The following is a 23792-nucleotide window of genomic DNA, read 5'->3' as shown; positions in this document are numbered from 1 at the left end:
TGCTGATTTGTAAATGTGGCCCTATTTCACAAGCATGGTTAAACCCAATTAACATTTGTCAAAGGATTGTTTAAAGGCCTATGAAAGAAACAGTTAGAGGTCTAATGAATTGGCCGGGGGTGGGGGGAGAGAGCTTAACCATATCAATATAAATTGGACTTTTGTAAGGATGTTACCTTTTAGTGCTCCAAATTATGAGCCAGGAAGGCACAGTGTGGTGTAGTGGTTAGAATACTGATCTAGGTCTGGGGAGACGCATGAAACTCACTCGGTGATCTGGGGTCTGTCACGTTCTCTTAGCCCAACCAACCATACAAGGTTGTTGTGAAAATAAAATGGAGAAGGGGAAACCGCATATCATTGCCCTGAGATCCTTAGAGGAAAGGCAGGATGATAATGTATTAAAAAAATCCATGCAACCAGCTATAAATGGCATTTAGAGCTCTTCACACATTATCAGTGCAATCCTGAGGCCTTCTGCGCTGCCAGCGTCTGCATGCCAGCGGACCTGCTCTTCCACTTCCTAAGGACTTCTGTGGGAAAGCCACACTGGTGGCTGAGCCTGGCAAGCAAGACCACTACTGACAGCGCCCACTCCGCCATTCCCCCGACAACCCCGCCAGCATCACCGAATGGCCATGTCACCCTCATGACAGGCACAGGAGTGGCAAGGAATGGTGCAGCAAATGCATGGGCCATGATCCCCGCTGCCTGTCAACACCTCCATTCCCTCTCCACCAGGGAGCAGGCAGCTGGGGACCATGTGCCCTCACAGTCACAGCACCTACATCAGTGGCTGCCTGGCCGAGTGGCAGGTGGGGCACGTGGTCACCCTTGAAGGGGTGGCCTGTGGTGTGGGGGCTCGTGGGAATCGCTGCAGGGGACGCACCCTTGGGGGAGCCACTTGGGGCAGCTCTGGAGCCTGCCATGGTAGTGGCCTGTAGGCCCAACCCCCTCCCAGTAGATGAGAAGGGGGCCATTCCCACTAGGGAGTGATCTTTGCTCCTTGGCTGGAAGGCTACCTGGCCACATCCACAGGGGCAAACCCACAGTGTCCCCCAAGCCACTCCTGCGGGCAGTGGGATGGGAGGAGGGCTGGTGGAGGACATAAGCCACAGCCACAAACTGCCCAAGCAGCCCCTCAATGTCTGTCTGGTCCTCTCGTGTGACAGCCAGCAGATCCCTGAGCCCTGCTGCCACATATGCATAAAATAGCTCCTTGTGGAGCAGACAAAACAGGAACTCCACCCCCCCCCCCCACACATGCTCTTTTTGCATGGGGAAAAAAGCTTGGGGAAAAGGCAGGAGCTCTCCCTCCCCTGGCCGCAGCTTTCCAAGCTCCTGTGGTCTCTCCTTTTTTAATGCAAGCCATTCCCTTGAGCTGCTGTGTGTCTGCGTGAGCCTGGGTTGGCTCTGTGACCAACTCATGAAGGAAGTAACATTTAGAGTGACCCCAAGTGTGAAAATGTTACATGACTGGACCGCTGACATAGAGTAGTAATTAACATTTGACATTATCCCATATATGACTTGCAGAAAAGTTTTTATTAATCCGTCAAAGGTGGTGGTCTTTGATATCAGTTTGGTGCGTTTTGAAATGTTGGGTTCAGTGGAACAGGAGCTGAAAGAAAATTTCAGAAAATTAAAAAATGCATCAAACTGACATCAAAATCCTCCAGTTTTACCTCGGCCATTTCCACATGCCCTTAAAGGGATGGCCCACTCACCGAACACTGGCAGCTTTCCCCCTTCACACCTTTCTGTTTTCAAAAGGGTTGCAGGCTGTTTGGCTTCCATTTTTTCGGCGCTTTTTCTAGGAATGCCCTTTCCCCACATCCCTGAAAAGGCATCGAAAAAACAGAAGCCAAATGGCTTCAAACCCTTTTGAAAATGGAGAAATGTGGAGTGAAGGGGGAAAGCTGCCAGCATTTGGTGAGTAGGCTGTCACTATTAGGACGTGTAGAAATGGCCCTGGTTGATAGAAACTTCTCTACATTTCAATGCATCTGCAACTTGCAGAGGATCAGGCTGCAAACTTCCTTAAAGTCCCTGATAAATCCAACTGTTAAACATCTCCCCCTTCATCTGCATAGACTTGCCTTGTCTCTGATTTTTCATCACACTTGGGTATGATCAGGGCTTTTTTTCTGGGAAAAGAGGTGGTGGAACTCAGTGGGTTGCCCTCGGAGAAAATAGTCACATGGCTGGTGGCCCCACCTCCTGATCTCCAGACAGAGGGGAGTTTAGATTGCTCTCTGCGCCACTGAGCGGCGCGGAGGGCAATCTAAACTCCCCTCTGTCTGGAGATCAGGGGGCGGGGCCACCAGCCATGTGACCATTTTCAAGAGGTTCCGGAACTCCGTTCCACCACGTTCCTGCTGAAAAAAAAGCCCTGGGTATGATGCTAGAAAGTGACAAGTGTATCATTCATATATGTATTAATGCTGCTATGACTATGCTGATGCCTGGATAAAACAAAGAGTTTTGGAATAATGAAAAACATAATCACCACCAACCAATTTCAGTTAACCATAAGGAGAAAACTCCTATTGGCAATTTCTGCCACAGTCGCTTAGAGGATTTTTCATGGAATGGTTTCCAGGAATACCATTCAGGTGAAAAAGCTGGAAGACATGTGTTTTCTGACTGTCATTTGACCTGTGTTCAGGCATGTAAATCTTCCTTTATTCTCATCCTGTATAATCCTGGGATAAAACTGAAGGCATCAAACGGAAACAACAGCCAAAACTACGTACCACTGACAGTGTGCAGAGCTCAGGCTTCCTTTCCTGGCTTTCATTGTACTTTGTGTGGAGCGAGGAGTGAAATAAAACAGCCGCAAAGGAGTGTGTGAATCTTCAAGTACAACAGAATGATGTGTGCCGGCTAAGAACCTGGGGAAAGATGAAACAGGAGAGAGATTAGCATTGAAGTCCGTTTGGTCTGAGACAACCCAGTCTTTGCACTCTTTCCTCCTGCCAAGCAGTCCATGAGCTGCACAGAGCTGAAATGTTCCTGGTTTCCTCCTTACGCTTGCCTGTAGAGACCAGGATAGCCACAAGGCTATTAGATTACCGAGATTTTTTTTTAATGGCACAGCAATATATGATGTGACAAGAAACAGATCTCCCAAGAAACAAGAGTGAAAAACAGCCTATGCTTTCTTTCCGATTTAAGGAAAAAATAGAGCTTAAAAAAATGTTCCTAATAATTTAATCCAGTCTTCCCCTATCAAGCTCCCCATATCTATCGACTGGAAAATTAAACACATGCAAATGTTTGCTTAGCAGCTTCCTTGGACAGCAATGCATCTTAAGAGAACAAATCATATCCTAAATTGGGGCACATCCATTGTCCTCTGTCTTATTTTCCATCTCAGAGAAGTTCAACATTCTGCTGCCTCAATAGTCCCTCTTTGGCTGATTCCGCACATGTTGGATAATGCACTTCCAATCCTCTTTATAGATCATTTGGAATGGATTTTTTCATGTGCGGAACAAAAAATGCACCTCAAAAGTGCATTGAAAGTGCATTATCCAACATGTGCGGAATCAGCCTTTGTATAATTATGGCTCTTCTGCTATGGCCACGCTTGCGAATACAAATGAGAGCAATAAGTAGTTCTGCGCTCTTGATACCAAACTCTTGTTCAGTCTGCAACCTGCTTTCTGCTCTGCAGGCATCCACACGTCAACTTCCAACCCTGTCCCATCAAACCACTGCCCTGCTGAAACCAAATGGGATTTCAAATCTTGATAGTCACAGCCGATGAGTAGTAACATGTTACGGCATTAGCCTTTTGTATGGGCTTCTCCTGAACCCAGATTATCTTTTCATTCTTTATATCATACCAGGTGACCTGATCCCATTGTCTCATTCCCATTGTTGCAGTTTGTTAGACCCATTCCTTAAACTCTTCTCTTCCAGGACTGTTTGCAAGCATGCAACAGAGACACTCATTGTAAAAACATTGCCTGCTAAAAGTGATGTGTAAATAATAATAATATATCCTGCCATGAATGTCCACCAGAATACTTGAGATCATGCCCAGATCCATTTCAAACCCCCATTCCCTGCTGTGTCTTACACCCTCCTCTGGAGGAACTTGCAAATGAGGGCCAAACTGCACATGACGCCTGACACTAGTTGGACTTGTCAGCTTCCCTCAAGTTTTGATGGGAAATGTAGGCGTCCTGGTCTTGCAGCTTGGCTCTCCGACTGCTGTCCAATGGACTTCTCAACTGTCACTTGTCCAACATTCTGCCAAGCTGCCTACATTTCCCATCAAAACTTGAGGGAAGCTGACAAGTGTCCAACTAGTGTCAGGAGTCACTTGTAGTTTGGCCCTCAGTGGCAGAACACATGCTTGCCTAGGGAAGGTCTGGGCCCAATCCCTGCACCTACATTTTAAAAGAATTGGGGTAGCAGTGCAATGCCACATCTGTGACTGCATCTGAGATTGTTGCTGACAGTGCTGGCATCAGAGCACACCATGCTTGTCTAGCCGTGTTCAGTAAGCCTCTGTATTTGCTCTCACGTGCTTCTCTTCTAACTTAGGGCTAAACTACAAGTGACGAATGACACAGGTTGGACACGTGTCAGCTTCCCTCAAGTTTTGATGGGAAATGTAGGCAGCTTGGCAAAATGTTGGACAAGTGACAGTTTAAAAGTCCATTGGACAGCAGTCGGAGAGCCAAGCTGCAAGACCAGGACGCCTACATTTCCCATCAAAACTTGAAGGAAGCTGACAAGTGTCCAACCTGTGTTATTCATCACTTGTAGCTTGGCCCTTAGACATAAGATGTTAGATAGGTTTGCCTCAAGGCTTCTCTAACTTCCATCTCTCAGATGTACTTTATTTTTCCTAACGCTGTTGGTCCAGTCCAGAGGATCTACCTATCAAATCTTCCTTCAAAGAACTCAGGCCAGATCTTAGCCCAATCAGGGAGGTTGCCTTCCAAACAGCAGTCTGCCCTAAGCAGACTGGGGCATCAGGAAGAGGTATGATTATTATCCAGTATGAGATTATGGTCCGACATTATGGCTGAAGCCTGCGAGGCTAAAAACCCTAAACCAACACAGTTTACTTCCCTTCAGCTGTTTCACTTTATCATCCAAAATTAACTTCCTTACGTCATGGACTGAGCCTCTAGGAACACCACAAATGAAATGAGCTGATGTCTGAAATCTAGGCTGTTCTGAAAGTCCGTTCCATGCAGCCCAGGGTCCTTTATTGGATGACGAGGATTAAGTCATGTGAGTACCCCCTGAAGGGGGTCTGAAGGGGCATAGCCCCTTCTATGACTTGTCACACACCACCATATATGATATATATTTGATTTCACATTTAAATTTTGAGAGTTGATAACTGACGGTATGTAACAGCTAGTATGCAATGATTTTTATTATTTGATTGGATCATTGAAATGCATCTGCATTTGATAATAGTGACATGCAATGGTATTTTATATTTGATAGTGTTTGTTGACTGACATTCAAAGCTACAAGCTATTTCAAAGCTGATGCTTATACTTCAGATGCAGTAACAACAACAACAACAACAACAACAACAACAACAACAACATTCTATTTATATACTGCCCTTCAGGACAACAATGCCCACTCAGAGCGGTTTACAAAGTATGTTATTATTATCCCCGCAACAATAATCACCATGTAAGGTGGGTGGGGCTGAGACAGCTCTTAGAAGCTGGGACGGACCCAAGGTCACCCAGTTGGCTTCAAGTGGAGGAGTGGGGAATCAAACCCGGTTCTCCAGATTAGAATCCTACACTCTTAACCACTACACCAAACCGGTATCCCCCCAAACTATCAAGAGATGCCAGGCTTTGCGTTTGGAGATAAAAATTTCACATTTTAAGAGCAAGTGGCAGAGACTTCACCACTGCGTGGCCTTCTGTACTCTCTGTTACTTTAAATATGTGCTCCTATGTCAGCCCTGGAATTGCTTGTGTTCTGTTGAAGCATTTCTTCAACTCTTTATTGGATTCTTGCTAATGTTATATCTTTGTAAGCTTGTGTTTATTTACCTTATGACATTGTTTATGAAATTGTCCTTGATATTGACTGTACTAATCTCACACTGGCTGCTTCCACACACGTCAGATAATCCACTTTCAATACTCCTTGGTGAACATTTGGAACTGCTTTTCCATGTGTGGAACAAAAAATCCACTTCCAAAGGATTGCTAAAGTGCATTGAAAGTGCAGTATTCAACGTGTGTGGAAATGGCCATGGTGTAATCTGCCTTGAGTCTCAGTGAGAAAGGTGGAACATAAATGACATAAATAAATAAAATTGCAGAATTCAAATATTTATTTCAACTTTTGTGGGGATTTCGGGGCACCATATACAAATCATTTACTACATATACCTGTCCATAGAGCAAGCGCAGCTTTATAGGATGGTGAGGCAGGGTGCTAGAAACAATATAACCAGAACTCTCGTCTCGTTGTTCAATGGGATTTATATCCTAGGCAAAAGGCTTCGCATACCGGCAAATGGCATGAACAGTGTTCATCAGAGAAAAGTTTGTAACTTGGGCTCAACCTTGCCTAGGGCTACCTCCAAGCAATTTTGTTTCAATTCTTTTCAGCATTTATTCCAGAATTTTTTTTTGCTGCAGTACTCCCCCTCTCGGAGTGACTCTGCTTTAAATCTCATTCACAACCCCCCTCAGCGGACTGTGCAATTAGCTTGGTCAAGTGAAGTGCAGCTTACTAATCAATAGGAGTGAAAATGGATGGCCAGCCATGGGTTGGCTGGACCGTAAATTGTTTTGCAAGCGCTCAGTGGTGTCTTTGCCGGGGGAAACTCTATGCCTTTTATTTGATCTGGTTTTGGTCAGTATCTTAAGCCCCATGGCTAAGTGCACTTTATTTTCTTTAAACAGATGTTTTATCTGTCACACATAATGCCTATTGGATTAGGTAATTCCAGGTGATCATGTCAGCTTGTCCGACATAATCCTTTACAGGAAAGGCAACCTAATCAGAATTACTGAGCAATCCAGGAAATGCATTTGTCTTCCTTTCATTGTCATATTTTCGCTGTCATGGAAAATCATTTATCACCATAAACTATGTGCTTGAGTCCTTCTGCTGCATGGTATATCACATTAATTTTATATTGGCTAACTCCTGGTTCTTTCATTCTGAAATTGGGGGTGGGGGGATTCTCTCATAGACAGAAATATGGCTTCGTCAAAAGCCCCTTTCCCTCCCTCCCTCCTTCCCGCTGCAGCGAGCATTCAATCCACGGCCATATGTTCTTCTTGAAATTTACATTCTAGCAGCAATTAATCCACTGCTCTGGGACAGTGATTTCCAAACTTTAAAACGCAGAGCATGATGCCTCTGTGGACCCAACTAGACATCGTAAAGACAGCTTTGCTGGCTGATTCATGGGACTGCCTCATTTACTTTTAAAAAGGTGAGGGTCTTTCTTACACCAAAAAGGGTACATAAGTGTGGACAGCAGAACCCTGTTCCTGCACCATTACTTCCCCAAGACCTACTGATTCGAGGTCTTTTCTCCCTACCTGGCTCACCTCCACTATCAGAGCTAGACTGGGAGGAAAGTTCTTTGGGCCATGGACTGTGGGATCATAAAGCAGGCAAAGCCAGGTTCAACACTCTTCACTCATGCTCCCCTTTTGATGTACTTTATACATGAACTATACTTAATTACGGCAGCAAGAATACATTATGCACAAAAGTGGAAAACTCCAACATTGCCTACAGTGGAGGAATGGGGGATAAAAGTTTTGGAATTTGCGTCAATGGCAAAACTTACTTCATTGATTAGAGAAAGGACATCAGTTAACTCCTTGACTGAATGGAAACCGTTTACAGACTTTTTACATGAAATGGATAACAAGGATTTGATAACATCTGGATTTATGGATTACAAAATATGAACAATAGAAAAAAGAGGGCTCTTATGATCAGGGCTTTTTTTCTGGGAAAAGAGGTGGTGGAACTCAGTGGTGGAAGTCAGAACCACACAATGATGTCACTTTGGGTCAGCTGGAACAAGGGGGGAGTTTTTTAAAGTTTAAATTGCCCTCAGCGAAAATGGTCACATGACTGGTGGCCCCGCCCCCTGATCTCCAGACAGAGGGGAGTTTAGATTGCCCTCCGTGCCGCTGGAGTGGCACAGAGGGTAATCTAAACTCCCCTCTGTCTGGAGATCAGGGGGCGGGGCCACCGGCCATGTGACCATTTTCAAGAGGTGCCGGAACTCCGTTCCACCACGTTCCAGCTGAAAAAAAGCCCTGCTTATGATGAACTTAGAATAAGTGAGACTCTAGAAATGATACATATTTGTTGCGGAGGTGATCGGAACTCAACCTGTAGTATAATTTTAGGGTCTTTAAAAAAAATTATACATAATTTGTTTATGTATTGTTAGTTTGTCTTCTGTTTAGAATGTTGTGTTTTTTTCATATCCTCTATGTTTATTGTTTATAGTTATTGTTATTGTTTATAGTTTATAGTTTAAATAAAGAAAGTTCTACAGAGAAAAACCCTGTCATTCTGAAGTATCCTGTTTTCATAGCAAAATTCTGATTACCAGATAGAATGTGGTTTTATTGGTTGGACTAACAAAATCCTGCTCAGCTGGCAAGTCTACACTAAACATGTTTATTTTAGACTGCAGCTTCCAGAGCATTGCTTGATATTCCTGTACAACCAGAACAAGGCAATATCTGAAGGAAGGGATACTAGCATGAATGAAAACATCCTCGCAACACACAAAATTGATTCAAGAGTAGAATTTTGTGCAATTTGGGGGCCACATTAATTCTCTGGTCTTAAATGTTTGTTAGTTTTAAGAGCATCCTGTAAAAAACCAAACCTTGTAATTCAGATCTGTTTGTAAGAGTAACTGTAATTCTAGGGTGTTTCTCCCCCCCAAAAAGCTACAGAACTAAACTCAAGGGCAGCAAAAGAAGTCAATGGCAAGAAAAAGCCTCCCTCTTGCCCTAGGGAACATGTGAGCACATTTTATCCACCTGCAAGCTCTATGGTCATGTCAAGATTGTTTCTTACATCTGTTGCCTGCTCACAGAAGGCTTGTAATTCATCCATCTCAGCACATCTCTGCAAATTTGGAACAGGTCACCAGTGAAGGATAATGACCCAAACAAGACCGGACAAAGAAGCCACTTTTGAGGTTTCCCAGGAAGTATGCTTTGTTCAGAACACCTTTTCTTAAAAAGAGTTGGGGTGATTTAATTACAGTTTATCCAGCTGCAGTGTCAGAAATTTCCATTTGATTTAGTAAAATGAGAGACAATGACCATCATTCATTCATATGCTGTTAAGAAGCAGGGAGAAACAGGTTGGAGCAGCAGGCGGTACAGAGTGCTGGTGATTTTCCTGGTCACTAAAAAACTGCATGCATGAGAAACAAAGACAGGAAAGGATGAGTGATGTACCAAGAAGAACATCAAGGAGGCAGAACCTTTGCTCTTCCCGTTTTCCAAAAGATTCAAAATATAGAAACTTCTCAGAAAGATTCAGTTAGGGCAGCTGGTATGAAAACAAGCAAGCGTGAATCTTCCAAATGCTTTTCAGACTGAGAGCCAAGCTACAAGTGATGAATGACACTTGAACGGCAAGTGAACATACTCACGTAGTGATCAAGTGGAGCACAAGTGGAGCGCAAGTGAACAGGGAGGAATACACGTGAGTCTGTTCACTTGCCGTTCAAGTGTCATTCGTCACGTGTAGCTTGGCCCTAAGAAGCCAGGCCAGACCTGACCTCCCTTGAGCTGGTAGCTGTAATATTACCTCTGGCAACCTCTAGATGTGAGGCTGCGGCACACAGAGAGCAAGTTGGCAGCTGCTTCCTCTGCTAAATGACCACAAGGACAGAGAGCAATCCGGTTGTCCTAAGAGACACTGTTAGTCTTGCACAAAACCAGGACTCATTCAGGACTACAACTGGCACATTAGGCCACCATTTTTGTTGCAGCATGAAGAATGATTCAGGGTGCCCTTGAAATATTAGAGAAAATAACCACAGTTTTTGAACTGATTGGAAGAGGAAAGTTCCCACACCTACGACTTCCGATTAAGATATAATTTTGAAACAATACATTTTTTTTTGTATTTTAATCTCATTTTAATTTGTTTTCACTGTTATCTCTGTTAATTCTTATACTTTATGTATATCTGATTTGCATTCCCCCCCCCCCCCCCCCGCCGATTGTAACGGCCTTTGGACTAATGCAATAAACTTTCTCAGCATTTAAGAGTTGCTGACAGGCAAGTATTGAGGGGTTTTAAAAGTCTTTTTCTACAACTTGAAGAATATGGAAACACATATGTGCTTCAGGCTTAAAGTGGATTTGGCTTGAAGAGCATGGTTTTCTCCTTTAAATTCCTTGTAATGTAGAGGGGAAGGTTCCAGAAGCCCTCATGGCCTGACTCAGCCAGACTTCATCCCATCAACTTCAGCCATCCCCTAGAGCTCTTGTAGGCCCCAAAAGATTCAGAGCCATTCATCTACCTGGAACTGCCTCTTTCTTATCAGAGAACTGCTCCATGCTGCCTGCTTCTCATTGTCCTTTGTGCCAAGTTATTTGTCCTTACACTAACTGTCCATGGACTCTTAGCCCAGGTGGAGTAGATTGAACCATCTCTACCACTCTGGAAGTTTACATCTCTCTTCAGTAATTGTGTCTTCCTTGTAGATGTGTCTCAGGGCCTGTTGAAGCTAATTCTGAGGAGATTTTTTTTTAATTTCCTGAAGTTTCAATCAAAGGTATGCCACCCATGGTACAACTTTCTCTGAACATTAGACTACCAGTACCTGATGAGATTTGTGAGACTTTGGGCTTTTTTGTTAATGCGTTGTGTAGTTTGTGAACTGGGTGGACGCTGGATCCGACATTATAATGTGGTTCTCGTGTTCTTAATGGCCATCAGCCCTTGGAAGTTGACACATTTTGGCAGAGTACTTCAAAGCAGCCGGACAGAAAATTCCCATGTTGTGGATTGCAAGAATAGATTTTGGTTCATTGACCTGTCAGTCCAGCTCCATTAATGAGCAATAAATTTACAAACATGCTCGCCAGTTCTCCACCGAAGATTTGCTTTTCCATAATTATTTTAACATTGACCCTTTAGGTTAACTTCACCCTGTGCTTTGGCATTACCTCCTTGAGGATAGGGACCATATGCTTACTTGATGGCTGAGTCTCAAGAGGCATTAAGCATATGATGAAATTCAAAACCCATGCTTAGTCTCTGGACATTCATCAGGACTACCATGCATGGCTGGAGATAAGAACCGATGGTGTTTGTCTCAGTTGCTGTACATTCCAGCAACAAAGCTTAAAATCATAGAAAACTTCTTTATACGGAGAAAGAAGATTGGTCTATCTAGCCCAGTATTATCTCCTCTGATTGGTAGTGTCTGTCCAAGGATTCAGACGGAGGCCTTTCCTCACTTTTCTATCTGTTTCCAACTGGGGTCAGTAAGAAGCTCACAGAGAAGTCCATTCAGGGCTTTTTTTCTAGGGGAAACATGGGGGAACGGAGTTCTGGCACCTCTTGAAAATGGTCACATGGCTGGTGGCCCTGCCCCCTGATCTCCAGACAGAGGGGAGTTTAGATTGCCCTCCACACCGCTGAGCGGCACGGAGGGCAATCTAAACTCCCCTCTGTCTGGAGATCAGGGGGCGGGGCCACCAGCCATGTGACCATTTTCTCCGAGGGCAACACACTGAGTTCCACCACTTCTTTTCCCAGAAAAAAAGCCCTGAGTCCATTCACAGGATCCACCAGCAACAGCTCTTAACGGCTGACTGCTCCTAGCATCTGACAAACAGAGGCATTTTGCTTCTGAACCTGAAGGTCTCATTCAGCTCTCAGTGGGAGTTCCATAAGTCAGTTACCAGTTGTATGAAGCAGGTCTGTCTTTAATCTATTCCCAATGCCAGAGCTACCATATGGGCCAGGAGGATGCATCAACGGGAAGAGGAGCTGGATGCCAGTATTTCTGTACAGCAAAAATGGTAATCTCCAACTAATAACATGCACTTTTAAGATTGTACTCAAGTGTAAAAGTGCATGTTTCTTAGGTAGAATTTTAAATATGGACTTTCTATGGGCTTTGTTTTATGGATGTTCAGTATATAGTAGTTTGACTTTTAAGAATGCACGCTGGAAGGTCCCCATTTTCAGTTGAATTTTTCAGCCTTCCACTGTCTTAGTCCTCCGGTTGCACTGAACTGAGGATACTTAAATCCAAAGACTGGAGTCATGAACATAAAAGACAGATCTTCCCACACATCTGAAAAATGCCCCAGGTTTGCAGGAAAAAAAACCTAAATTCTAAAAAAACTATATGTATTAGGAGGTGAAAAAAAATCTGAAAATAATAAAAAGAGTACCTGTAGTTTTAACCAGTTGCCCTCAATAGCTGTTGTTAGGCAATTATAACAGTTTAGCCAGTAGACTTGGTTTTTGTCAGTAAAAGGCAGGCAGAGGGGGCAGGGCTCTTTCCAGGGCTATTTTGGCCTTTGAGGGAGGACTCGTTGGGGCCAGGCCCAGAAACAACACTGGGCAACTTGATATCACATGATTTGAATGACTGACGCAGGCTGGCTGCTTGCTACTGTTCCTCAGCAGCCCCCGTCCCCAGACCCAGATTTAAATCACCACTTATCTGTGGAAGCCCACTGAGTGACCTTGGGCCTATCACACTCTCTCAGTCTAACCTACCTCTGAGGGTTGTTGTGAGGATAATATGGAGGCAAGAAGAATGATGTAAGCTGCTTTGGGTCCTCACTGTGGAGGAAGGCAATGTAAAAATGATGTAAAGTAGTTAATATTGTAAATATAGATGAAGATGTCAGATAAAAGGTAAGCTGTTTAGTGGGCTTGTAGGAGAGAAGAAGGTAGGGCAAGGTAAGCATATGGAGGCTGCCAGGAGGAGGGAAAGAGGAAGTAGTGTGGGAAAGGGGATACATGGGAAAGTGAAGTGCTCCCACAATTCCTTGCAGGTCCCCACCATGCAACTGGGCCCAGCTCAGCTGGCACCACAGAACTGGGTCATAGGGGAGAGGCTGCTGGAGGGAGAAGGGGGAAAGGTGACGATAGGGGGGCAGACAAAGATGGGTGGGAAGCAGAGAAGGAAGCAGGAAAAGGGGGAGAGGATATGGGGACAGGAAAGGGAAAGAGGACATGATGGAGTAGGGGAAAATGAGATGGCCCCTGCAAGTCCTTGCTGGTCCCCATTTGTAGAAATAAGGTTACTGATCTGCCTTACTGGATTATTGTAAGGATTGTTAATGTATGGAAAGCACTTGAGTATTCAAACATTATATAAATGTTTAGGTATGTTGTTATATAAAAGAATTGCACCTGATATTACAAGACACTTTAAAAAAAAAGCTTCAATACAAAATACATCCTTTGGTAAAAAATAAAACACACACACAGATAGCTAATCATGTAGCCAGCTACTTATAGAGATTGCGTTGTGTTGCTCACAGCAATTAACAAAAGTACATGGCTGCAGCTCCCAGTCTAGCTGCTTTTGTGTGATGGGTGCTTACAATTATTTCCTGTTGTACAGAAAGCAGGAAAGAGAATGCACTACAGCCACACTGTACAGGTGCGCTGCTCAATGCCTATTTTTGTGGATGACTCATTCAATGTTTCCTCCCCCCCCCCCGGTTTCCTCTTAGGAAAGCTGCTCAGGAACAGTAGCCTTCAGAATGAATTTTGCATAGCCGTAGTGCATATTATGATTATAGTAGTTCTCAGACAAAAATGTATTGTACTGAGTGAGCAATCGTTCACACGTCCAAATAAATCCATGGTAAGAGACAAGCGGGAGGGAAGGCAGCGTGGTATAGCCCGATCTCATCAGATATTGGAAGCTAAGCAAGTTCTTGGATGGGAGGGGAGGTGAAACTGACAGAGCCTTCAGGAGGCAAAGAGGAAATTAACAAATCCTCTGAGGCACCATCTTTGCTGGCTCTGAAGACGGGAAATTGGCAGAGCCTTCCAATTTGTCTTTTAAAACTCAGCTTCCCAGCTAACATTGCAACTCCCTTCACATACACATCCTTGTGTAATTTGTCTCTTGTAGTTTAGCTCTGAGTAACCACTGTGCCTGTCTCCAGTGAGTCTTCCTCCATCAAGGGACATGACAGGAGAAGGGGAGTGGGACCTTTTCCAGGGCTGTTTGGGCCTCGAAGGACTCCCCACCACCACCACCACGGCTTTGCAGAAACCAAGGTTTGAAGGCTCAACAATATTTGTGGGATTGCTTAGCCCTTTCAAAATGGTTGTCGAGAGCTCAGTAAGCATTCTTTTCTTAAGGCTACAGGTTAATTTTTATTACTTGAGGCATTTTAATCCCTCAAAGTATTTGTTTAAGATTTCAGATTTTTCTGTAATCTGAGAAGCTGTGGCTCAGTGATAGAGGATCTGCTTGGCATGCAAAAGGTCCCAGGTTAAATCCCCAGCATCTCCGATTAAAGGATGAGATTGTAGCTGGATTAAAGGATGAGATGGAAAGCCACTACCTGTCCGAGTAGACAATACTGACTTAGATGAACCAATGGTCTGATTCAGGATAAGCCACTTTTGTGTGTATTTATATATGTTCATGTGTTTATCTGGGACTTCCTTCGGGTTTGTAGAGAAATCCTCCCTATTTGTCCCTGGCTCTGTTTTGTGGATCTATTCATCCACACTCTATGGTCCTGTTCAGAATTAGATGCACATGTTCTTCCTGGTGCACACGGGCACCACACTGCAGACCTCACTGCAAATTCAGTGAGTGTGAATGCAGTGGCTAGTACCACCACCACCAGAAGGCAACACCTGCTAAGTTGTCAAACCTCACAATCAAGTTTGTGCCAGCTAACAGTAGAGTAGATCCTGCCCCTATCCTTCCACTCCACTGAGCAAAATTTATTTAGATATGTATTTATTTATTACAATATTTATACCTCAAATTCCTTTTGGCTGAAGATTGAAACTTTCCTCCAGCCCAAGGAGTCCTTCTCCAACTTCCTTCAATTGGAGGAAGAGCCACTTAAGTTGAAGTTTCTTAGCCTGGAAGAAGGCTTCTTGGAGGATGGTTGGATCCACTGCAGTAAATGCTTCACAGTTATTAAGTCCATGAGCTCAAGCAAAGCATTCCAGTAGAAACAGGCACCTATTAAAAGCAGTATAAAAAAGAGAGATGTAACAGAAGTAAAAGTGTGAATGTCTCCAGCGACTTCCAAGTGACCAGCCTAAATATCGCTAATGTGTATGGTGGCATTCCTCATACGGTTGCCAGGTCCCCTTACCCTGAGGGTGGGAGGTGGGAGACCTGGAACTCATCTTTATCGATGCCTTCCGGGCTGCATGATGATGTCACTTCTAGAAGCGCTGCTGGGGTGGCACAATGGGCCCTGATGTGCTCCTGCACTCTGCAGCAGGTAATTTTGCCTTATTTAGGGCTGAATCAGGTTAGTTTGGGGGCAAAATCATCCCGATGTGGAGTGCAGGAGCACTGCCAGGGCAGTGTGATGGGCCCTGGAGTGCTCCTGCATTTCACAGTGGGGTAATTTTGGCTCCAAATGGGCCTGATTCTGGCCCACTGCAGAATGTGGGAGCATTGCTGGGAGGGCCCTGGTGAGCTTCTGCACTTAACAGAGGGCCAATTTAGGCCCCAAACAGGCCTATTCAGCCCATTTGGGGCCCAAATAGGCCTACTGTGAAGTGTGGGAGTGCACCATGCTGCCTGGGAACACAACCCAGGGGGCGCGTTCCCCTGCCTTTTCCCCCCACCAGCCAGGTAAGCGGGGTGGGGGCTTGAGGGTGGGATCAGGGGATCCCCTGCCCCCGGTGGGGGACTGTCAACCCTAATTCCTCTACATGTTCATTTTAAGGGTGAAGTGGCACCTATAACTATGAAACCAGTGTTCCCAAAAGAGTGGCAAGTCTTTCGTCTAGTCTCAAAATGAATGAATGTAGGTTGAGGAGAGCTTGCTGCTGTAATCTGCCCTCCAGGGACATTCATTCTAACTAGAGATGGGCATGAACCAGAAAAAAATGGACCGTACAGTTCATGGTTCATTGCATTTCATGAACCATGAACTTTCATGAACCTGCCCCAGTTTGCGAACCAGTTCGTTTGGTTCGTGAAATCATCACATCTGGATCAGCAAACCATCACTTCCAGGTCAGCAGAAGGTCACTTCCAGGCCAGCAGAAGGCCTCTTCCAGCTCAGCAGAAGGTCTGCAGAAAGTCCATCCCCTGTTACCTAAGAAACTGATCGGTGCCAGGCTGTCTGCAGTGATGAACCAAAAAACGAACCAAACAAACCAGCCTAAAGTTCGTGGCGGTTTGTCAGAAATGGACTCTGACAATTCGCTGGTTTGTGAACTCCCCCCTTGTTCCAGCTGACCCAAAGTGACGTCATTGTGTAGTCCTGGGAGCGTGTGGTACCAGGGGCACTACCTCCTGCCAAGAGTTGCCCCCTGTGCTGGCAACTCACTGAGTTCCACCACCTCTTTTCCCAGAAAACACCTCTGCCTGGGAGTAAGTGTCATTGGACTCAGTGGGATTTCTTTTGGAGTAAAGATGCATACTCTCAGGCTAGAAGACCAGGAAGTTCAAAAGAAAAACAATAGGCTGGTTTTTTTTTTAAGTCAAGAAAATGATTTAAAGCTAAAGCAAAAAGAGAAAAATGTTTAATATTGTCTTGTCTCTCCAAAAGTCCCTTTTACATTGTAATTGGAGAGGGTAAACACTGAAAATTCACAGGGAGAGAAAGAGGAAGAGAGGAAGTCCATTACAGTGGAAGTGTATGCATGCAACTTTTAAAAGAATAGGAAGCTTTTTTTACTGTACATTAAATTTTAAACTGTCAAAACAGCTCCCCATAATTGTCAACTACGGCAATAGCTTTGTATCAAAGCTGAATCTCAGCATTCTTTTCTCTGCACAATGGAGGAAAACCAGCATTTCTTCCACTTTTGAACTAGACTTGGGACAATCAAAACCTGCACGTTTAAATTGTGAGACCTAATTTGAATGTGTGGGGTTTTTTTGGTTTGGCGGAGGAACTGGTGGATTCGATCCCATTCCCCTGTCAGATTCCACTTGCGCCGGGACTTATTGCATATTCTTATGAGCGCTTCTTCCTTTTTTTGACCACATACATTAACAAAAGGGCGGTTTCCACTTTCAAGTGCATACAGTCATTCATTCTACTAGTAAATTGGATGGTCAACTGCAGGGCCAGATTGAGGGGGGACGGGGGGGTAGTCTGCCCCTGGCACCGCCAGGGAGGGGATGCCGGGAGCAGCTGCCAGCTTCCAGGAGTGCGCCGGCTGCAGTGCAGGAAGCCTTCCAGCCCCCCGTGCTGCCTTTCGCTTGCCCCGCAGGACAGGGAGCAGCCAGCTTGCTGCACACTCCCTGTCCTGCAGGGCAGGCAAAAGGCAGCACGGGGGGCTGTGAGGCCGCCAGCTCCATTCACCTGCCCTGCAGGACAGGGGGCGGCCAGCTGCCCCCTGTCCTGCAGGGAGGCGAATGGCGTGGGCGGCTTCCCATGCTGCCTCTGCTGGCGCATCACACGGGCGGCATGCTTTGCCCTGCATGATGACATCACAGAAGTGAGACAACTTCTGTCGAGTGAGACAACAAAGGGAAGGCCCCCGTGGGAGGGTATTTTTTGCTTAAATTCAGCTGATTGGACAAGAGAGGTCAGACTAGGGTTGCCCTGGGCACCAGCAAACCTAGATCCAGCCCTGGTCAACTGTCAATCTGGAGAGCAGCAAAACAGCGTCACCAATACTGGGGGGCGGGGGCTTAGAATGGATTTGGGATGGAGCAGTGGATCAGTGGCAGAGCGTCTACTTGGCCGGCAGAAGGTCCCATCGCTTTATTAGCATCTCTAAAGAGGATCGGGTAGTGGGTGATGTGAAAGAAGTATAGCTGAGATCCTGAAGGTAAAGGTAAAGGTAAAGATAGTCCTCTGTGTAAGCTCTGAGTCATTAAGGGGGGACATCGCATCACAACGTTTTCTTGGCAGACTTTTTGTTATGAGGTGGTTTGCCATTGCCTTCCCCAGTCATCTACGCTTTACCCCCAAGAAACTGAGTACTCATCTTACCGACCTCAGAAGAATGGAAGGTTGAGTCAACCTTGAGCCAGCTACTTGAACCCGACTTTCGCCAGGATCGAACTCAGGTCGTGAGCAGAGCTTGGGCTGCCGTACTGCAGCTTACCACTCTGCGCCTCGGGGCCACTGAAAATCTGAGTAGACAAGACTGACCTTGATGGACCAATTGTCTCATTCAGTATAAGGCAGCTCCATGTGACTGAGCATACTTAAGGAGGACTGCTAAGGGGAAATCACTTCTGCAAAAAGGATTTCTGTCGCACCAACTATGGGTTAAGAAATATGTGGACAAGGGTAATCTAGTAGGTATTAGTATTCTTGGCCTTCCAAAAAGGTTTTAACAAAGTCCCTCACCAAAGACACCTCAGTAAACTTAGCCATGGGATAAAAGGGCAGATCCTCTCTTGGATTAAAAAACTGGTTAAACAATAGAGAACATAGAGTAGGAATAAATGGACAGTTCTTGCAATGGAGGGAAGTGAGCCATGGGGTCCCAAAAGGATCGCTACTGGGACAGGTGCTATTTAATTTATTTGTAAATGATATGGAATTGGGGGTGAGCAAGTACAGCTATGACGTACTTTTCCTTCAAATCTTATCCCCTCCTTTGATTTCTGTTTTCTGATCTGTTTTTTCTTGGCTTGCTAGTTCAACAAAGAAGCCTCAAGTTACTTAGACAGTCTGGTGGAGCATTCTTTACTGTTGAGACAGTGTACATGATATCTGACGACAAGGATTCTCTGACCTACGGTTCTTTTGGGTACTGGACTATTTGGAGGGCAGGTGTCTGATTCCTAGTACATGAGCAGGAGGTACACAAGTAGGGTTCCCAGGTCCCCTGGTTGGGGTGGGGGATTCCCTGCTCCCAACCCAACCCCCACCTCCTCTTAAGTGGCTGGGGGGGAGGTGCGGGGAATGGGAATGATGTTATTCCTGGTGAGACAACAAAGGGAAGGCCCCCGTGGGAGGGTATTTTTTGCTTAAAATCAGCTGATTGGCACCTTTCATTGCCTCTAAAAGGGGGAAGGAGCTTCAGTCTATTGGTCTGACATTTGGCAGTGCAGATGTTTTAGTGGAGTATTCCAATCCCCCTGAGCTTTGTCCAGTTCAGATAGAAAATTAGGAAGATACAGACCCAAGGAAACAAAGCAGCAATACAAAAAAACCCAAACCATGCAAAATAACCCAATAACAAAAGAGTTCTTTGGGGAATTAATAATAATAATAAATTAATAATAAAAATGAATGAATTAATAATAAAAATGAAAGAAAAGAAATGAACTTCCATGCACAAGTCTAGCTGGACCTCCTTTCCTATGAGGAAAGGAGTCTGGAAGTCTTCAGTTTAGAAAAAAATATTTGAAGGGGACATGATAGATGTTTGTAAACTTCTGCATTATGTATAGAAAGCAGAGAAGTTTTCTCCATCTCCCATGATAATAGAACTCAGAGATATACAAAATGAAGTTCTTTTTTCATTTAACAAATAATGAAATTGTGGAATTCGCTTCCAGTAAACGTAATGATGGCTACTTGCACAGATGTCATTAAAAGGGAATTAGAAAGATAGGTCCATCAATGGCTACTAGACATGGTAATTAAAGGGCAGTAACCCAGAGGCAGTAATCCCCTGAAATTCAGTGCCAGGAGACATCCTCAAAGAGAGACGTGGATCTCTTTGCTTCTGTTTGTTGGTCCTTCAGGGCAGCTGCTTGGCCCCTGTGAAACAAGATGCTAGATGAACCACTAGTCTGGTCCAGCAAGACTCTCCTTATGCTTTTAAACACAGAATGTTGAGGTCATTTTATTATCTGTTGAGAGGGGACAGACGAGGATGGGAAAACTGGTCTGCACAAGTCTTTAAGAACTGAGATCGCCTAATGATCTTTCCCCACTCAGTTTCTTCTGGGCCTAAACTTGTGGAATTCTAATTCTAGACTTTCTTAGATACCAGTAAAGAAATGACACCAGGTACAGAATTTCACCTGGATGCTTATTCTGGCCCTGCTTGTGCTTCAAAGCTATAAGGGGATACGAATTACACACAACATGCAAATTAATCAGCCCCTGCTTTGTGTTGCAATTTTCATTTGGCCAGGGCCATTTCCTCACCCACCCACTGGCTCTTTAATCTGACTGTGGCCATTTCCACACAGCCGGTCATTCCCGCCCTTTGCCTGCTTTTTGTGTGTGTTTTGCTGAGTCACTCCAAAAACTCAGCCTCCACACACACTTCCCCAAAGTGCTTACCTTGCGGTTTGGAAGGGGAGGTCAGGCATTTTTATCATTGCTTCCTTTCAAATGTTTTTTTTTCTCTGCACATGCGTGATTGCATGCTGAGAGCTTCAGGGGAGGGGCTGGGCCATGATTGGATGATTCCTCAGTGTGCTTTGATCATTCACATAGCCAAGAACGCTGAAGAAGAGCTCCATCAGCCCGTAGTGAAAGAAAAGACCAGGGAAAGTGCGGTCCCAGAAAAGGCACCGAAAAAACAGAAACCAAGCAGCCTGCGAGCATTTGGCAAATGGAGAGGTCTACAATCATGGGGGAAAGCCACCAGCAGCATTCTGTGAGTGGGCCATCCCTATAAGAATGTGCAGAAATGGCCCATGTTTGGAATCCTGGTTCTGTCCAGAGAAGATGCTGACAAAGAACAGCAGAAGTTCAGTTTGCCAGATGGTGTTATATTGCTTTGTGACATGAGTGTCTAAGGCAAAATTGTGAAACTGGAAACTGATTAAAAGGTGTCAGAGGAGTGTAAAGAAGAGAGTGTGTGTAGATCAGGCAGGGTATTGGAAAGGAACATCATGAAATGTTGTTGAAACATTGATGGTGTAAGAGAAGGTAGAGGATGATTGACTGTGTGTATATATGTGTGTCTTCACATGTTTAATTGGATTTGGTGTGGGAAGAGGAGGAAGGATATGATGTATTTCCTGTAATGGATTTCTCTTTTCCCCTCCCTTGTTTGTTCTGCATAGCAATTGTTCCCAATGTTTTGCCTCTTAGTGATTTAGAGAATGAAGGAGTGATTGGAATATACAAACAAAGGTGACGACCAGACATTTTCTCTTGCTCATTTCTGGTGTGTGTGTGTTTTCTTTTCAGAAAAGCAGAACCAACTGACAAACGAGTCACAGGAATCTCTGCCTTTGTAGCCATATCAATCAATCCCACTGGCTTAACTCAGAAACAAGACGTGATTTGACTCCCCATTTGAGCTGGCATCAAACTTGGGATACTTCAAGCTAGTGGACTACATTAAATAGAGGATGTTGCAGTAGCCGTTTGAGACCCACCATAAATCTCTCTTCAGATCTTTCAGTTCTCTCTCTCTCTCTCTCTCTCTCTCTCTCTCTCTCTCTCTCACACACACACACACACACACACACACAGAACCTCTGCTATCTGCAAACTGCCAGAAAATATGAAGTAAAGCTGCCATTTATTTTTTCATGCTGAGCTTTGGTCTGAAACATCTGAAGCTCAAAATATCTTTTTTTGAGTTGAGACAGTGACGTTCCTCAGAACCTTATTGGGGTACCTCAATATCCACAACGGCAGGTAAGCTCCCTTGAAAGACTGGGTGTGTAGGGGAAGGAGGCCACAGTGTCAGTTCGGTGTCATCTGTTGTGATGTTCCACAAGGAAAGCTGATTGTAGTTCCCTTCTAAACAGCTATATGTTGGCAGAACGTCATAAGATAGGATCTGACTAGTCAGTTTTCTAGACAGAACCTATAGCAACTTGACATGAACATCTTCCTCAACTAGCCACTAGAGGGGGACAAACCACCACATTGAGTAGAACATATTGCGCAGGCTGTTCTCATGTGCTCCTTAGTACCAATGTAGATGTTGGTCTGAAGCAATTTCTTCTAGCTGTATGGACTTTTCTTTACACAAGAATAAGATCTCACTGATGTTAAACAAATATCAAAAGAAAAAATGGCCAACCTACATAGACGAGGTGCTGTCCTTCTAAGAGGAAAGTGGCTAAGCCCTCCATTGCTACCACCATGGCTACTTCAGCTTCTGGCAATGGCATTTATTCCATGGAAGTGGTGGCGGAAGAAGTGACCGACCCCTGCCTAGCACAAGCAGAACATATCAAACCCACTTCTGAGTCCATCTGAAAAGTGAGCCCATGGACCCAGTTTGGGTACCCAGACTTACAGCGCAAGGCTAACCAGAGACGCATCTTTCTAAGGTTTTAGAAATAATAGACTGAACAAGGTGTACCTCTGTTTAGCATTGCGCAATCAGGATCCTTTCCAAGACATCCAGCAATGAGGACAAGATCCTGATAGCTGTGGAGAATTTTCTTCAGTTTTCTTCTCCCAACTATAATCAATAGGGCTGTATAAAACTAGGGTTGTTAAGTGAAATTCTTTTAATTGCTGGATTTCTCCCTGAAATACAGCAATCTGTTTCTATTCCTCTTTTTAGGAATTTGAGTCAGTTTCAAATTAATTCCCTTTCCGTGAAAAGAAAGATTCAATTAGATCTCAAAGGTACTATGTATTCTAACCACTATGTAACACTGTCTCTGATAGCATAAGGAAGTTCTTTATCACCACCATCTCCAGGTTATATAAAGGACGGGATATTTTCCACCCTCCTTCTTACGGCTGCCTTTCCCCCCAGCAGTTTATATCAGTCTTTTGTCCTCCGTTTTACCCCCACAACAATCCTGTGAGGTTGGTTAGGCTGAGAGTGAGACTGGCCCAAGGTAACCCCGGAAACTTTTGTAGAAGAGGTGGGATGTCAAACCTAGTTTGACATCCTAACCACTACACCACACTGTCTTCATTTTTTATCCTCATAACAGTCCTGTGAGGTAGGGAAGGCTGAAAGGGCTGAAGTTACAAACGGGCCCATAGAACACCATCATGTGGTATATACAGAAACTACACTATCACATGGTTAAAAAACCCTCAAAAATAAACTAATGAGAAATTAAAGTGAATCTCTTGTTTGAAAGAGGAAACGGTAATAAGAGGAACCAATTGCTATATCTAAAACAGAAAATTTCAGAAGAAATCCCACCCCCATAACAACCCTATGTAAAATTCATGACTGATACTCTACTGCTATATTTTCTCATTTAATTTGATACCTGAATCATGTTTACATCATGTACAATTATGCACAGAATCCCCCTGCTCCTAATTATGGTTGTTGTGAGTTAGGGCAGGCGTTCTGATGTCAGATCTCATTCCTAGGGGCATGCATAATGGGGTGGGAAGTGAGCCAAAATTACTCACAGAACTACCTGGTTTGGCTCATTAAAGCAGTTTTCAGAATACTGAGCCAAAACCGGGAAACTAAATTGAAATGAGTTTCTCCCGCTAAAAAGTCTGTGTGTTTCCTTTTGTTTCATTTCGTTTCATACCTTCGGCACTGGGCAGGCTCACCTCGCAAGGCAGCACAGCAGCTCTTTTTTCCTGAACAGTGCCAATCGGATCCCAAGGGGAGAGAGACCTTCTGTCAGGTCTTGCCAGGTATTTTCTCCAAGCACTTCACTGCATAACTCAGGTGTATGAGTTAAAGTTACTTTATTAAAGAAGAATACCAGTATCAAGATGGTCAGACAGGATCATTGGCTGAAGTGACGCAAGGTA

At 44.5% G+C, this 23792-nt stretch overlaps 1 long non-coding RNA gene across 2 annotated transcripts in view; it reads right to left on the bottom strand.

Annotated features, from left to right (window-relative positions):
* Positions 1-1526: 1526 nt before the first annotated feature.
* Positions 1527-23792, bottom strand: part of LOC129332809 (uncharacterized) — an 85125-nt gene continuing 62859 nt past the window's right edge. The window contains exons 3-5 of one of the 2 annotated variants that reach the window (XR_008597339.1): positions 15003-15211; positions 2757-2894; positions 1527-1621 (exon numbers count right to left, since the gene is read on the bottom strand). This is a non-coding gene — a long non-coding RNA (uncharacterized LOC129332809). The remainder of the gene's footprint in view (positions 1622-2756; positions 2895-15002; positions 15212-23792) is intronic. The other variant, XR_008597340.1, reaches the window with a different exon arrangement.

The sequence above is a fragment of the Eublepharis macularius genome, chromosome 6 (genome assembly GCF_028583425.1).
Source record: "Eublepharis macularius isolate TG4126 chromosome 6, MPM_Emac_v1.0, whole genome shotgun sequence".
NCBI lineage: Eukaryota > Metazoa > Chordata > Lepidosauria > Squamata > Eublepharidae > Eublepharis > Eublepharis macularius.
The sequence above is the reverse complement of the archived record's forward strand: the minus strand, read 5'-3'. Positions and strand labels throughout refer to the sequence as shown.